The 15,174-nt window shown below is 38.9% G+C and overlaps 1 long non-coding RNA gene across 1 annotated transcript; it reads left to right on the plus strand.

Annotated features, from left to right (window-relative positions):
• Positions 1-9,512: 9,512 nt before the first annotated feature.
• LOC146471102 (uncharacterized) lies at positions 9,513-10,846 on the plus strand. Its single transcript, XR_014866877.1, has 2 exons — positions 9,513-10,502; positions 10,579-10,846. It is a non-coding gene; the product is annotated as an uncharacterized LOC146471102 (long non-coding RNA).
• Positions 10,847-15,174: the final 4,328 nt, after the last annotated feature.

Here is a 15,174-nt window from a genome sequence, read left to right on the forward strand (position 1 = left end):
AAACAAAGAAGACTAATGAACGAGAAACTAAGTACAAAGGGTAACGGAGTGAAAAAACAAGAATGCTGATGACCTATAGAAATACGTAATGCCGACATACAAAAGAACAAAAATCTAAATTTTCGTGCCTACGTTCCGGCCCCTAAATGGAAAGGCGTAAACTTTGGGTTTACATATATGTGAACTAATAGATAAACTAACACTAAAGAATTAAATGTCTCTTTAAATCTCTAAGACTGGGAAAAAATGTCATATGTGCGGTAGATTTGGAAAAGACTTGACTTTCTATTCAATTAAAGTGTTCCTTCTGAATGTTCACAAGATTCCCAAAGGCATAGCTTGGAGATGGGTCGAAGTAAAGTTGAATTCTTCGTCCGAACTTTCACATGACGGACCAACTGTTGCTTGTTGGGAAAAACTTCTGTGATACGACCAATCAGCCACATATTCCTGGGCGTAGATTCATCAACGACGATAACGATATCCCCAATTGCAAAATTTCTTTAAGGTTTGAACCACTTCTGTCGTTGTTGTAGCAGAGGCAGATATTCTTTTTTCCAACGTTTCCAAAAAACGTCCGCCAAATATTGTACCTGTCGCCATCTTCTTCTTGGTAGGGTGTCATTTTTCTCAAAAAATACCAGGAGGAAGAGGCGTGTCTTGACGAAGAAGAAGCAAATGATTTGGTGTAAGAGGTTCCAAATCTCTTGGATCATTTGAGACTGTCGTTAAAGGTCTTCCATTGATGATACTTTCTGCTCCACACATCAGGGTCTGGAGGCTTTCATCATGGAGGTTCTGTTCCTTCACTAAGCCACCAATAATCTTTCGGGTCGATCTTAGCCTTTCCCACACACCACCATGATGAGAGGCCGATGGCGGATTGAAGATCCACGTAATTCCTTTTATGGAGAGGACTTTGGTGGATCGCAGCCTGGTTCTAGCTTTCGATTATAACACAGAGCTCCTTTTTGCCTGCAACGAAGTTTGTACCATTGTCAGAGCAAATTTCTTTCACTTGACCTCTTTGGGCGATAAAATGCCTCAGAGCGAGAATAAAGGAATCAGTGTCCAATGAGCGGGATATTTCCAAGTGAACAGCTCGTAGGGCTAAGCAGGTGAAAATCACTCCATAGCGCTTCACTTGGCTCCTCTTTTGGCGTACAAGAAACGGGCCAAAATAGTCTACTCCTACGCAAGTGAAGGGAGGCTGGTCCGAGGTGTCTCTTGCAAGTGGTAGATCTGCCATCTTTTGTTCGCCTGAAGAGGCATGACGCCTTTTGCAACCAAAGCAGGAGGATAGTACGCTTCTTACAACAGAATTTGCGCGAATTAACCAGAACTTTTCACGCAATAGGCCTAAGACGTATTCTCTTCCGGAATGACCGCTTTTCTCATGAAAATGGCTAACAAGGAGACGAACGTGATGAGAATCCCTCGGGATAATGATCTGATGCTTCGAATCCTCAGACAGGGTGGCTATCCTCAGTTGTCCGCCAACACGGAGGAGGCCCTGGACCATTATTGGATCTAACCTAACGAGCGCACTTGATTTCTTGACGGACTTTCCTTTCTTTAAGGCTGCTATTTCTTCAGCAAAAGCGATTTTCTGGTTAAACTTGATGATCTCTTGTTCTCCAATCTCCAACTCTTGAAGTGTGAGCAATTTGCACTTGGACTCTCTAGGAGAACCATATTAGTTTTGTCTGGCTTCTCTTTTTCTCTTAAGAAATCTTCTTTGGCAGCGAAGACACAGCGATAAACTTTAGCAGTCTGAACCAAGACGAGAACTGCGCAACGATAGAAACATATCCGTCCAGAAAGTGACTGTGTCAATGGGCATTTCCAATTCTTTCTTCAACATTTTGTTCAGGCGAATCGATACTGTAGCAGCTGCTAATTGCAATCTGGGGATAGCCGTCTGTTTCAGAGGAGCAGGGCGGGATTTCCCGATGAGAAAAGAACAATGAATTTGACCATCCGAGTTGATGAGGCGAAGATTAGAAACTGCTCCATATGCAATCTGAGAGGCATCGCAAAAGTGATGAATTTGGCTGCTAGTAATTCTTCCAAAGTCAGGGGGCTTGACATGTCTGTAGACTGAGAATTCGGAAAGCTTCGGTAACCCATGCCGCCAGGAACGCCATTGAGACGAGAAATTGTCAGGAATCTCATCGTCCCAAGCAAGGCCCTTTCTACACAAATCTTGGAGAAGTAGTTGGGCGGGTAAGATGAAAGGTACAGCCATTCCTAAAGGATCATATATTTAACTGGTGATGGATAGTATTCCACGCCTTGTACATGGTCGCTCCTTTAAGGGGAAGTATCACAAAAATTTGCTGTCATTTCAAAACCCAAAAATGTTTGACTGTCAGCAGAAACAACGAAATAATTGTCAAATTTGTTAAAAATTATCACCCCAGTGCAATAAAACTGTCAATTAGTGCCTCTGGCCAGAGACAGGATAGACCGGTTTGGATTAAAACTTGAAAAATATTAGGCTAATGTTTTTCAAGTTCTCGCATTTTTGTTTCCAAAATGCACTAGAACACATCACAAGTTGTTTCTTTCAAAAATTGAGTTGATTTCGTTCCTCTCGTCATTCTGAAATTATTTGGCAGGTGATTGAAGTTCTTATTTCATCATTTTTAACAAAAGATATTAAAAACCCCATGATACTTCCCCTTTAACGTTGACCTTGAAGCCAAGCTTGTCGTTCTCTACGCACCATGATACGCCTAAGGCTCTCTCGGTGGGAAGAGCATCTTCGGCTAGGTCCAACTCTTTGGCTCTCTCCAAATTGCTCTACGTGCATAACTGTGGCATGCGGTCCACTGCAGTGGTGGCAAGGTTTCCTCTTTTGACATCCTCTGGGTTGATAACCAGCTCTTAAGCAAGCAAAGCATAGCCTCTTTTTCATTACGAAATCAAAACAATCTTGATTGGATGCTTTTGCGAAATCAGAACAATCGGACAAATGGTGGGAGGCATGACAGAAGAGACAACCTTTGGCAGTTTCAGCTGAAGCAAACTTGCTACCGGTTGACGAAGATACGGGACGTACTTGACTGTCAGAATTCTTTTCAGTAATGGTAGCGAGACTTAGTTTCTTTGAACCAGGCTTGTCATTTCTGGGATTTAACCTCTTCTCTTTGTTAACAGAGGCTTTCTTCTCCATGCAGGGTAACTTGCCGAGGATGGGATTGCCTAAGGATCGCGACTTATGCTCTACAAAATTTGAAATGTCTTCAATACAGATCTCTCGCTGTTCCACATTCAGGACCCGATCAGCGGTTTCGCGTCATTTAGCTCGTATTCTTTCTCCAGCTTCAGCTCCTACCTCTTTAACTCCAACTCGTATTGTTGTCTTTTAAGATTCATCTCCGTCTCATGAAGTCGATGACGTTTTAAGGCAGGGGCTTTGGCTTGAATTTCAGCGATTTTTGCCGCTTCTTCAGCTCGAGCAGAAGATATTGAACTTGCTTTAGATGCTCTACTGAGGATGGAACCACACGAACTTTTATGTTTATGTTGCTCGTTAGGGATAACTTGAGAAGCACTGTCATCTGGAGTTATGGCCATCTCATGCAGCTTCACCTCTGTAATGCGTAACCAGTCATTAACGGTATCGCAAAAAAATCTTAAACTTGGTTCAATTTCACTAAAATAAGCGTTAGATTGTTCCTTATGAGCTTCGTCCACCAACTCGCGATGATATGCGTTCTGAGATTCGACGAACTTTTGAAAGAGATCCGTTATCTCGGCTAGCTTGACCTTAATTGCTTCCAAATTGTTGACATCGTTCAGCAAGTCATCAATCTCCTTGTGTTTAGCCGTAATACTCGACAAAACACCTCCTCTTTTCTTTCTTAGAACTCGAAATCGCTCCACTCGAATAGCATCTGGATCCAGCGTTACGTTGAGTCTTCGTACACGTGAACTTGAACAAACAGGCGGCGGCGTATCAGAATGTGCTGGACACTGGCTCCTTGGCGACGTACTTGAACGACTAACATGAGGTCTCGTTTGAGACATGGCAACGAAAACCGACGGCAAACGAGATTCGTCTTTTACGAATGTCGTCGCAAACGCGTTAACTCGTACACAAACCAAACATTTAATGATCAAAGCAAGTACGAAAGGTAAGGTAAGGTAACTGAAAAATAACATAAAATAACAGACATAAATAAATTAACAATGAAAATGACAATGACAATGCAAATAGAAAACGACAAGCTAAATAAACGACGAATACTTAGAAGACAAATGTGACGACAAGAAAAACACTTAGAACTTGGAACTTGACTTAAAGGCTAGACTTAAAACGAAACTGAACTTAACTAGAACTAGAACGACTTACGCAATATGAGCAGCAAAACTTACAAGTAACCTATAGATATAACATTATGCAAAATAAAACCAGTAAGTACGAAAACAACCTAAGAAAACAAAGAAGACTAATGAACGAGAAACTAAGTACAAAGGGCAACGGAGTAAAAAAACTAATAAACGAGGAACAAAAATCAAGAACGCTAATGACCTATAGAAATATGTAACGCCGATATACAAAACAACAAAAATCTAAATTTTTCGGGCCGACAGTATAACATTTTTTCATTCTATCTTTCAAACTTGTGGATAGATTTATATTATTGAGTAAGTTAAAACAATTATGTCTTGTGAATAAGTATTCAGTTAATAAGTTTCAAGTATGAGTCTCGAGCTGTCGCTATGAAAAGGAATTACAAGAAACAGGTAGGATAGTCTAAGAAATGTATTAATGTATATAATGTTTTGAAAACAATTTAAATTGCCGAGTTTCAATCCTCTGATGACAGTAATGGCTCGTCTAGAGCTAGTGACAAGACCTCAGAGTGATGGTACTGGAACAATCACGTGACCAGTCACGTGACATTTTATTGACACAAGTTGTACCCTATTAAATATAATTTAAGTAATGTAGTATATTTTGTGAAGTTGTAGGGGTTTTGAGGTCCAAAACAATGGCTATTTCAAAATTTGAGTGCAGCCTCGTTTTCATGCCGCACTTCTGGTCACCTTTAAAAACAACCTCTTAACTTGAAAACTGATACCACAATCTGACTCTACAACATACCTAGTGTTAATCAGGAGGGTTCAATCTATCAGAATCCGTGTTCAAACCTCTACTGTGGAGTGGGTTCAACGGAACAATTTTTTTCTGGGCCTAGCTCCCCGACTATGAAACCTCTCAGATTGAGGTTGTGTAAAGTCTTCATGTAATGTTCATGATGATGTGCATACTAGCAAAGCCCAAAGAAAACAGTGTCAATGCAGGTAGTTGGGATTCTTCAGCACATTATAAATTTAATTGAATATCAGATGGGAAGTTGTATTTAGACTCCACAGTACTACACAAGTCTCCTTTTCTTCATGCGTGTCTGCGTTTTCCATATTTAATTTGAAGGCAAACGAACAAATTTCCTTTGAGTTTTAACTCTTTCAAGTGGCTCCTCCAAGGGAAAAAATTGAATCGAGAAAACAGCGCTAAAAATTCGGCAATTCATTTTATTTCAAAATTGTTGGTTTAGTTTGATAGCCAGCTCTATAAGCTTTAATTTGATATCAGGGTTTAGGTATCTACAGTTTAAATCGGCCGCGTTACATTGCTTGGATGCAAGACACCTCTGAAGGTATAAGGCAATCTTAAGGTTGTGCAGAGGAGAGCACTCCATTTACATGATCACAATAATTTGCATGGTTTTCTCTAAGAACAGAAGCTAAACAGCCTGAGGTTGAAAGGAGATGGCACAGTAATAAATATTACCTGCACAAATATCCTAGGCAAGAGAAGTGGATCATCTTAGGGTGCCAGTAATTCAGTGTTGCATGGAACCCTTCAAGACAGCTTGTCTGTGTGTCTGCAGACAACGTCTTTATGTCTCCAAGAATTTGTTTACTGTCCAGGATGTTTGACACCTTGTGATAAGCTTTTGTACCTGAATTTTAAAACAGTGAAGCAATTCTCAAATTGGAAAATTTTACATTGAAATAAAAGCACACAACATTACCTATCTTAATTCATTTCCTTGGAGCAATCTTGTCATGCGCATACTCTCTAAACAGTGCATCTGGATGGTCCTTGTGTTGCTGAGGTGACACATGAACGACTTCCACTAAGCCAAAAACAGATTTTCAAAGCCTTGTATGGTGTTCGTTACACACCAGTATAAATGATTCCTCACACCTCTCATCCCGTCTTTGATTCTCTCACATCCCTTTTCATTGCTAGCCTTCAGCAATTTCTTATTTATTGATCTGGCCACGTGCCAGATGATGTCAAAGAAATGAGATGTTTGTGGCTGAAACTGCATGATCCACTTAGCGATGCCCCTATGGCAATCAGAGACGAATGTAGCAACAGTCAGTCCCATCCTTTGCAAGAAATTGAAGTAACGTTTTGCCCCCTCTAATTCCATGGCATTACTGCTCCCAGTTTCATTGGCCTAAAGAAAAGGAAGGAAAAAAAGGGAAAAGATAATAAAAGGTAATTTACAACATTTACTACCAACAGGGAACTCTTTTCTGATGATATAACTAGTTTGGAAGCGTTTTCCACATCAAACATGGTTTTTTGGGAAAACAGGGTCTGAACTTCCTGGTGAATATTGTTTGCTTATACTTCCTGTTCAGAGTTGCTGCTAGCCTCTGTTTCAATATGAGACTATGTACAGAACCTTAGATAAAAACATGAGTTGTTGTTAATTTACAAATAAAACTAATTTTCATATCAAAAGTTTTTCAATTGTCCTCATGATGAGAGAGAGAGAGAGAGGTAGATTGAAGGGCACTTTTGTCACGAAAAATAGGGCACTTATGTTGCGTTAGGGAACTTTGGTCACGATAGGTAGGGCACCTTTGTAACCTCAGGGCACTTAGGTCACATTAGGGCAGTTTGACAACGTTGAGTAGGGCACCTTTGTCACGTTGGATAGGGCACTTTGCAACGTTGCATAGGGCTCCTTTATCACGTTGTATAACGCACTTTGTAACATTACAGAATGCGTGGTGCCTCTGTCTGAAAATGTTGTCTATCAAGTAGATTGTCTTGAATCATGTTTCTTACAATTTATAGAGTAGTCTGAATTTTTAGGCATATATGAGTTATATTTCGCAAAAGGTGTTTTTACCATGCTGTGCTACCTTTCCAAGTTTAAAAACCTCATAACTATGTTAAATTATTCTTGTTGCGTAACACACTTTGTAACGTTACAGAATGCGTGGTGCCTCTATCTGAAAATGTTGTCTGTCAAGTAGATTGTCTTGAATCATGTTTCTAACAATTTATAGAGGAGTCTGAATTTTTAGGCATATATGAGCTATATTTCGCAAAAGGTGTTTTTGGCACACTGCGCTACGCTAGTATTAAATACCTCATAACTATATTAAATTATTTTCGTGAACACAAAGTTTTTTGTTTAATGCAAAAACTTTAATTTTCGGTCTTTGAAAGTTCGGTATTTCGCGCGCTGTTCACGGATTACGAAGTTAAAACCCCGACCACCCACCTTCACTGCCAAAAAATTCTTAACTCCTCAAAAATTTTAGGTGTTAGTGTGTATCATTCATAACTATATATTTCTTTCAGGAAACTACTAAACATGATTTTTAACTTTTCAGAACATTCAAGGCTTCATAACAAGCACTATTTGCGGCCAAATTTATGTCAAACTGCAATGCTACCATCCACGTAAATTAAGGATGGATTCTACCTAAACATACTTTCTTAGTCGCTTAATATGGATTTCACGTTAATATCTCGTTCACGTATCAAGCAATTAAAAATCCCTAAGCTCATCCAACAAAGCATTGTTGTGGGATATTTTGTAAATTTTAGGTGGATTTTTGGGTATATTTGGGAAGAGATAATTGTTCTCAAAGGATAAGTTAAATTGAGTGAGATAGGAAATATTGATGTTGGATATAATAGCATTTGAAGTTAGAAATTAGTGGGCGGACACCAAACTGCAGAGCCTCTTGTGGGGTGTCAACTGTCTGGTGGTGTGTCAAAACATTTTTTTCACATTTCAATTCCTTCTTTAAATTCCTAGATTTCACTCCAATTGAGGTAGAATTCCCCCCGTAATAAAAGGCAATATTTTAAAGAGTTCTTCTTCACTGTTTAATGAACAAAACGTATATCTTCGCGGGACTGCAAAAATAGATTGATTTACAACAACAAGTGTTTAAATTAAAGACGAAGAAGTTCAATCAGTCATTACATCCAATCCACGTCAAGTATGACCGATATTTTTGAAATTAAATGGCGATTTATCGAATTTCCTTAGGTGGTCCTCAGTAATAACACATGTATGGTGTTAACATTTTTTTTAATTTTTGTTTTCACTTAATATGTGCTTTTCAGAAAGATTTCCTCAAGCAGTTTAAGGCCTGGGTTAAGGGCTTTTAAGAGGAAAAATGGTTTATTCGAGATAACTTTAACAAATTCAATGGCACTGAACTGAAATTTTGAAGATAAAAAGATCTTATTCTGAAAATTTGTAAGCATAATAAGTAGTGCTATAGATCACGTGACATGTCACGTGATCGTTTTTGTGAAAAAAGCAAAGATTTGACAGGTAGGCTACGGTTTTAAGAGAAAACATCAAACAAAAACGCGTTTGCTTAAATATCTCCATCACTTCACGTTTGGAATTATCGTCCATTGTTTTCCAGAAAAAAAGTATTAGGACAAAGGTCATTTTTTAGTTCACAATTCAACCTTTGATTGCTAATTTCTCCAATTTAAAAACTTGAGGACGGTCATTCCAAACGTAGAAAGTTAAATATTTAAAATCTGCTTCAGCAACACTAATTCAGTTATTCATATAAAGAAAATTCGCTGCCATATCGCCGATTTACGAACTTTTCATTTTTTGGTCACGTGATCAAAATTATATGTTAAGGCAAAAGAAAACATCAAGTTTAATATTCAGGAAAAATTTCATCCTGTTCTATGCTGACAAACCGAAGATATAGGGATCATTCATAATTTCTGAACACCCTTCAAACCCAGGCCTTAAACTGCTTGAGTCGAGAGAAGTGTTCAAGAAGCCATTCAAATATCGAGCATTGCAAAGAGTTATTCCAATGTTCATTTCACTTTATGGAATACTGATAACGCATGACGTAGATTCAGTCTGTAACTATCATAGACGTCAAAGTAATTTATAAATATAATTTTTTTTAAGAACCTAGTACTTATACCAACACAACTAACAATCAACTGCCAATGCCTAATGCATTTTAACACTGTTACGATGACTTTGTATGGAACGAAATTAAGTGGTCAACAAAAATATAAACTTAACGAAGTCTTTGTTTGACCGTTTGACTGTTGATCTGATTTAACCTTCTTCAAAGAAGGTCAAGTTTCCGTGTAGATAGTATTCTTTAAAGTGCACTTAACCCCAAAATACTATTTTTGCTACAACAAATCTTTGGACCCGTTCGAAACGTACTGCGCTTTTTTTTTCATCTTTATTCAATCCTGACTTTTTATAGGCTTTAAGTGCATCTGTCACAGAAAACCGACCACTTTTACAAAGAGCTATGAAAATCAAAATTTTAGATTCCAGCCATTCTTTGTGCAGTGATAGTAGCATGTGTATTGATAACAAATATCATGAACGTTTGGCCAACAGCTCTTTCTTTGTCACAAAACTGGGGCAGGCTTAGAGACCCGTAATAAGTGGCAACTATTTTGCATAAAAATGGCGAAAATAGGGCAGTCTTGACATTGTTTCCCCAAGTTATGAGCTGGACTCAGGATCTTTTCTTGGTAATATATCAGAAAGGTATCGTATAGGTTAACAAATAATGCAATTAACATCGTGCCATCTCAAAGGGAAAAAAAGTTGTAGATCATAAAAGATGCCACCGTTTATTAGTTAATTTATAGAACTGTTTTTTTCCAATTTTCAACAGACTGGTACTCCTTGTTCCAGCAAGATTAAGCTTTCTTTTTTTAATAGCGTTTAAGGATATAAACCTAGCTACAAAAAACTGCCAAGAGATTAATGGGCAATTTTAAAGTGTTGGCCTTATGAGCTTTGACTTTTTCCCTCATCAAGGCCTTTTGAAGCTGAGGGTCACGAGACTTATCTTTCACTTCAAATATGTTATATTATGGGCCATAGCAAAAAGAGTTACAGACGTGGAAAGACTGTGACGATATGAGTAAAGTGTGCAAGTTTGAGACTCCCGACGTTTAAGAGCGAGTTTTGATGACGATCTTTGTATGGAAACGGTGGGCAGAGAAGGGCCTTAAATTGCCGTTATACGGATCACTTTTACAACAGGGGTCTCAAGTGTGACCTGTTTATTTTATTTTGCCATGCTCTTACCATTTCTGTTGTTCTTTAAGTTGTAGGCCATTAGATGAAATTAGTACCAGAAACTAGGTCACGTGACTTCCAGCTGCCAATCACCATTTCAGAACTACGAATAGGGACTGGGCAAGAGTCTAATTTATGAACTTAACTATGTGAGGAAATTTATTTCCATCGAAAAAAATGGTCAAATAATAATCTTACAGAGTTTTATGACGTTTTCCGTTGAAACTGTTTTAACATCCCAACCAAAACATACTTAATAATCAGCACGAATACATTTAGTCTTTGGGGTGTTTTTTAATTCGTCACGATCCCGGAATTTTCCAAATTATTCCAAGTAAAATTCTTTTGCCTTGTATCTTTTGATTGCCTTGTTTTTTAAATCTTACCTACAGTTTCTTTTTAGAACATGTGTAAGTTATCTTAAAAATAGCTGCCTGTACATTTAAGAGAATTAAACCAACATTTAGCGATTTCCTTGTTTGTTAATACAAGTACAGCTATTCAGTACGTTTGCTAAAGCCTCGTTGTATTGAGCTTTACGACGCTTAAAGTTATCAGTTTCAATATCAAGAGAGTCGCATATGTTTTTCAGTTCAGCAATGTTGGCCCCTCGTCTTGGTTTACACTTCTTAAAATGTGTGATTTCCATTCTATTTTCTCCTTACTGTCATTTAACAGGAATTGAAGCTCATCCCTTTCATCACTGACCATGCTGCTCTTACAAACATTTCCAATGGCCTCATCTAAGGAGTCGAACAGATGTCGTAGTTCCTCGCACCTATCACACTCAATTGAGTGACTATGAGTACAGCACTCCCTAAATTCTTCTTTCTTAGGGTCACTTAGTGCAAAATATCGGCAATGGTCTGGTGAGACAGACGGACTATCGTTTGTTGAATCATGCACGACATGTGTACTGTAATCTTCCTTTAAGTAACGCTTACAGGATAAAGTCATTGAACGGAGCCTTTGCGCCTCACAGTCGGACATCCCTGCATCATAGAGCCTGTCGATAACTTGGTCTAAATTTTCGAATGCCTCAGATCCATCTGCCGTGTAATTATCCAGACCCTGAAGACTTTTTCTTGTAGAAGCTGGACAGACTTCAAGGATTCTTAACAGAGTTCTTTCACTGGCAGGCTTGAACTCGGTTTCATCACAGATCTTTAAGTACTGGGCGATAATTCGCGCTGGTATCATTTTGCTTATTGGTTTGGGAACAAGTAGCTCTCCTCCACTTTGAAGTTTAATTTTAGAAGTGCCATATGCTGTGTCTTGTGAGATCACATCACTTGTTATGAACCTTAAGAAGTGCTCAACTTGAGTTTCATTGAGAGAGAACCTGTAGATTGCAGCTGCTGGTGTGGCAACACCTGGATCGTGCTGAATACAATGCTTCCTTGCCTCCTTGATAAGAAAATCCGTCAAGCCAGGAATTAGTTCTTTCAGTTTACTTCTCTTAAAATTTCGGGCAAACAACGATAGAATCTCCTTTCTAGAGTTTGAAGACTGTGCATTGTTATAAGCATCAACGAGATTCCGTAAGGTGCTGTCAGACAGGGTGCTAGGGACAACTTCGCCATCTTCATTATGGTTCTTGTCGTTGCTACTAAGACCCTCAATCGAACTGTCTTTCACATAATCCCACAAATGTTCTCCTTGGCCTGGGGCAATCGATTCCAAGACAGGTCTTATTCCTTGCTTTGCAAACCACGCATAGTGGTGTTTAGTACGAGGATGCACGTCTTTCCAATCTTCCATCAGCACAGAGTCTAAATCTCTAAATGGCTGATTTATTGCGCACACCTGGTGCAGTTTAGAAACGTGGATGTTGTAGGCTATTTTTGCCCTAGCTGGTGTAAGTGGCTGAGTGTAATCTTCATCACTGATTAAGGACTCTTCTAAAATAGAAGGGCTACCAAACGCCTCAAATGGAATAGGAAATATTTTACGGGGTGGGTTGCTGTCACTTTCCATCTTTTCCGTGCTCAGAAACTGCTTCAGATGACAAGCATGCTTCTCTCGACATTGTCGGCACACACCTAAAAAATAACGGCCACATACATACTTTTATTGCTTTTATTAAACAAAAAGATTCATTTCTTGTTTAGCTGAAGGGCATAAGTGAGCTTAGACTACAACACTCGTCTTCTTTTTGTGTTGGTTCGTCAATGGATGTGGGTGGTGTCGTCGAACGTAAGGTCTGGAGCGAGTGTGAAAATGGAAGTCTTATAATGGACATTACAAAATACACATGCCATACGGAAGTTTGCGCGTGACAATCTACTTGTGTTTTGCTGGCTTCGCGCCTCGCGAGTAGCTGTGCATTTGGTGATTCCCAACTAGCGTTTTAACGAAAACGCGACTGTACATGTTTTGTGGTGTAAGTGAGACACCATATCACTCACCGGGCCATCCGTCTATTTCAGGTGGAAGTGATAAATTCTCTTTTTCCCTTTGCATTTGCTCATCGTTTCTCTTTTTTTTTATACTAAGAAAGTGACAAACTCTGCTCTATATTTTAAGACCTGGGCACGAGTACCTAGTCTGAAAGGGGCCTTAATAACGACGGGCCTTGTCAACGTAGATAAGATGGCATATTTCATAAGAAAGTGAAAACGTACTTAAAATACACCATGCTTTATGTGTTTGTGTCTCTGTCCATATTGTCTGTCTGTCAGCGGTCAAAAACTGAAGTGTGCGTAAGTATTTCGTTACCTATAAGGCGCAGGAATTTAAGAAGAAGTACATATAATTGGTAGACCGAATTACTAAAAGAGGAGCACATGAATAATAGTGCATAGAAAATAGTGTATTGATATTTCGCATTGTACATAAACACGTTTTGTGGCACTAATTGAACGCTAAGGCAAAGCGCAACTCACAGCTTGCATGGGAGGAAAAAGATAGCGGATGTTTTTTTCAGTTTTTATGCTCCGGCCGTGTACTACTTTTAATCAATCTGCAATACATGTAAAGATTTATTATATATCCAATCAGAATTAAGTATAGATCCGCAAAAGCTTGGTGATGTAAGCAGCAGATAACGGCAAGGTCACATAAGCAAACAAGTTGGGCTTAAACTCTTCTGGCTTTGAGTTGGCTGCTTGGGAGCTCTTCTCAAGTTCCGATTGGTTACTCTATCTCGTGCAAGTCAGGTTGGACGTTCGCAGACTCATCCCCAGAATCTGGCAGTAAAGCGATGAGCTCAAGGAAGTTAGCAATAAGCCCACCACACTATTCGGAATTTTCTTAGGGAATAATAGGGAGAAAATTTGGTAATGAAATCAACGAAAGTCGAGTGACTCGAAGGTGTATTTTCAATTCTAACAAATCGTGATGTGTAGGTGGTTTTTTACTGGGATAGGGCATGAAGAATACTGGAATAGAATGATGGGTAAAAATGAGACAGTAAAAGCTGTGGGCTTAGTTAGCAATGGGTTGTGGACATCCGAGGTCTTTTTGCTCAGTTTATTTTGCACTTCCCAAATACCACGCGCACTTCATAGCAACCCCATGACCCTCCAATTATTTCTAGTGTGCCCCAGACTTGCCGATTTTTACTTAGGATAAAAATTTACTGAATATATAATTGGGACTGGGAACTTGTCTGAGACTTGAGCGCGTCGTGCTAACAGCCTGCAGTGCTTGTTATGAATCACAGTGGTAACAAACGAATCAATAAATAAGGTCAAGTATTTACAGTACTTATGCAATCCAATAATACAGTTTGAACCATATATCAAGGTGATTTCCTTCGCTATATTTGGTGTTATAAATCTATCCGGAACTGAGACTTTTCGTTTCTGTGTGCTTCGCGTGTGTTCTGGGTGACAGCATGCACTCGAAGGCCTCCAGTGTTTTCCAAGCTCAAAGCGATGGACATACTTCCATCTTATTTTTTCTTCGTCATTGACGTCTTGAATTCCTGAAATATTTACGTGAAAATTGAAGTATTGTTAGGGGAGTTTATCGTGTGCTTCATAGAACCTGCCGCGATATTTCATTCTAACAATCACAATCCCAAGTCCAGTATTCCAGTATTTAAGAATTTCTTCGTTCGCCTTTTTTCGCTCTGTTGTTCGTGCTGCTTCTTTGTATAATCATTAAAAGCAATAGCTTGCTTTACTACCGGTAGGTTTTTTTGAACGAACGCTTTTGATTTTTGAGCCAATTTATCAAGTACAAGTTTGTAAACAATAACTACCACGGGTCGATTTAAGTACAGTAGAGTTAACTCCAGTTACAGAAACGTATTTTAAAACCCAATACAGAAATAACTGAAGCTCAAACTTTTACCTGCTCTGTTTAGAAGTAAATCTTTCTCCTGGATCTTCCAAGCTTCTATCTGAGCAGTTAATGCCTCCAGTGAAGTCAGCAATAGTTGGTCGTCCGCCCTTTTCTCTTGTCGATTCCTGCATTGAATTGTGCTCGCCGCTCGAGCAAACGAACAACTGGTCATTTCAATGATCCACAAGTTAACCGCGATGTTATTGAAAAGATATGCAGTATCTTAGTACATTTTTATAATCCAGTTTAAATAAAAACGCTTCCTGACTGTGTAATAATAGTCTGAACGCTTGAACAAGAACTGAGGACTGCAACACTTTTGATAGCCAAATGTGCACTTTAGTGGCTTTTTTCCGTGCACCCTCTAAATCGAATTAAGTTTAGCCATTGAGAGAAGTTGGTTCCCACGCTTCATTTTAGTATATTTTAATCTAGTCTTACGACTCGTTTCCTAGTCGATCCTATATGTGTGTTGATATTTCTAGACAAATTCTGATAAAGCAATTGA

Source organism: Pavona decussata, unplaced genomic scaffold (assembly GCF_977016875.1).
Source record: "Pavona decussata unplaced genomic scaffold, jaPavDecu1.1 SCAFFOLD_106, whole genome shotgun sequence".
In the NCBI taxonomy this organism is placed as follows: domain Eukaryota; kingdom Metazoa; phylum Cnidaria; class Anthozoa; order Scleractinia; family Agariciidae; genus Pavona; species Pavona decussata.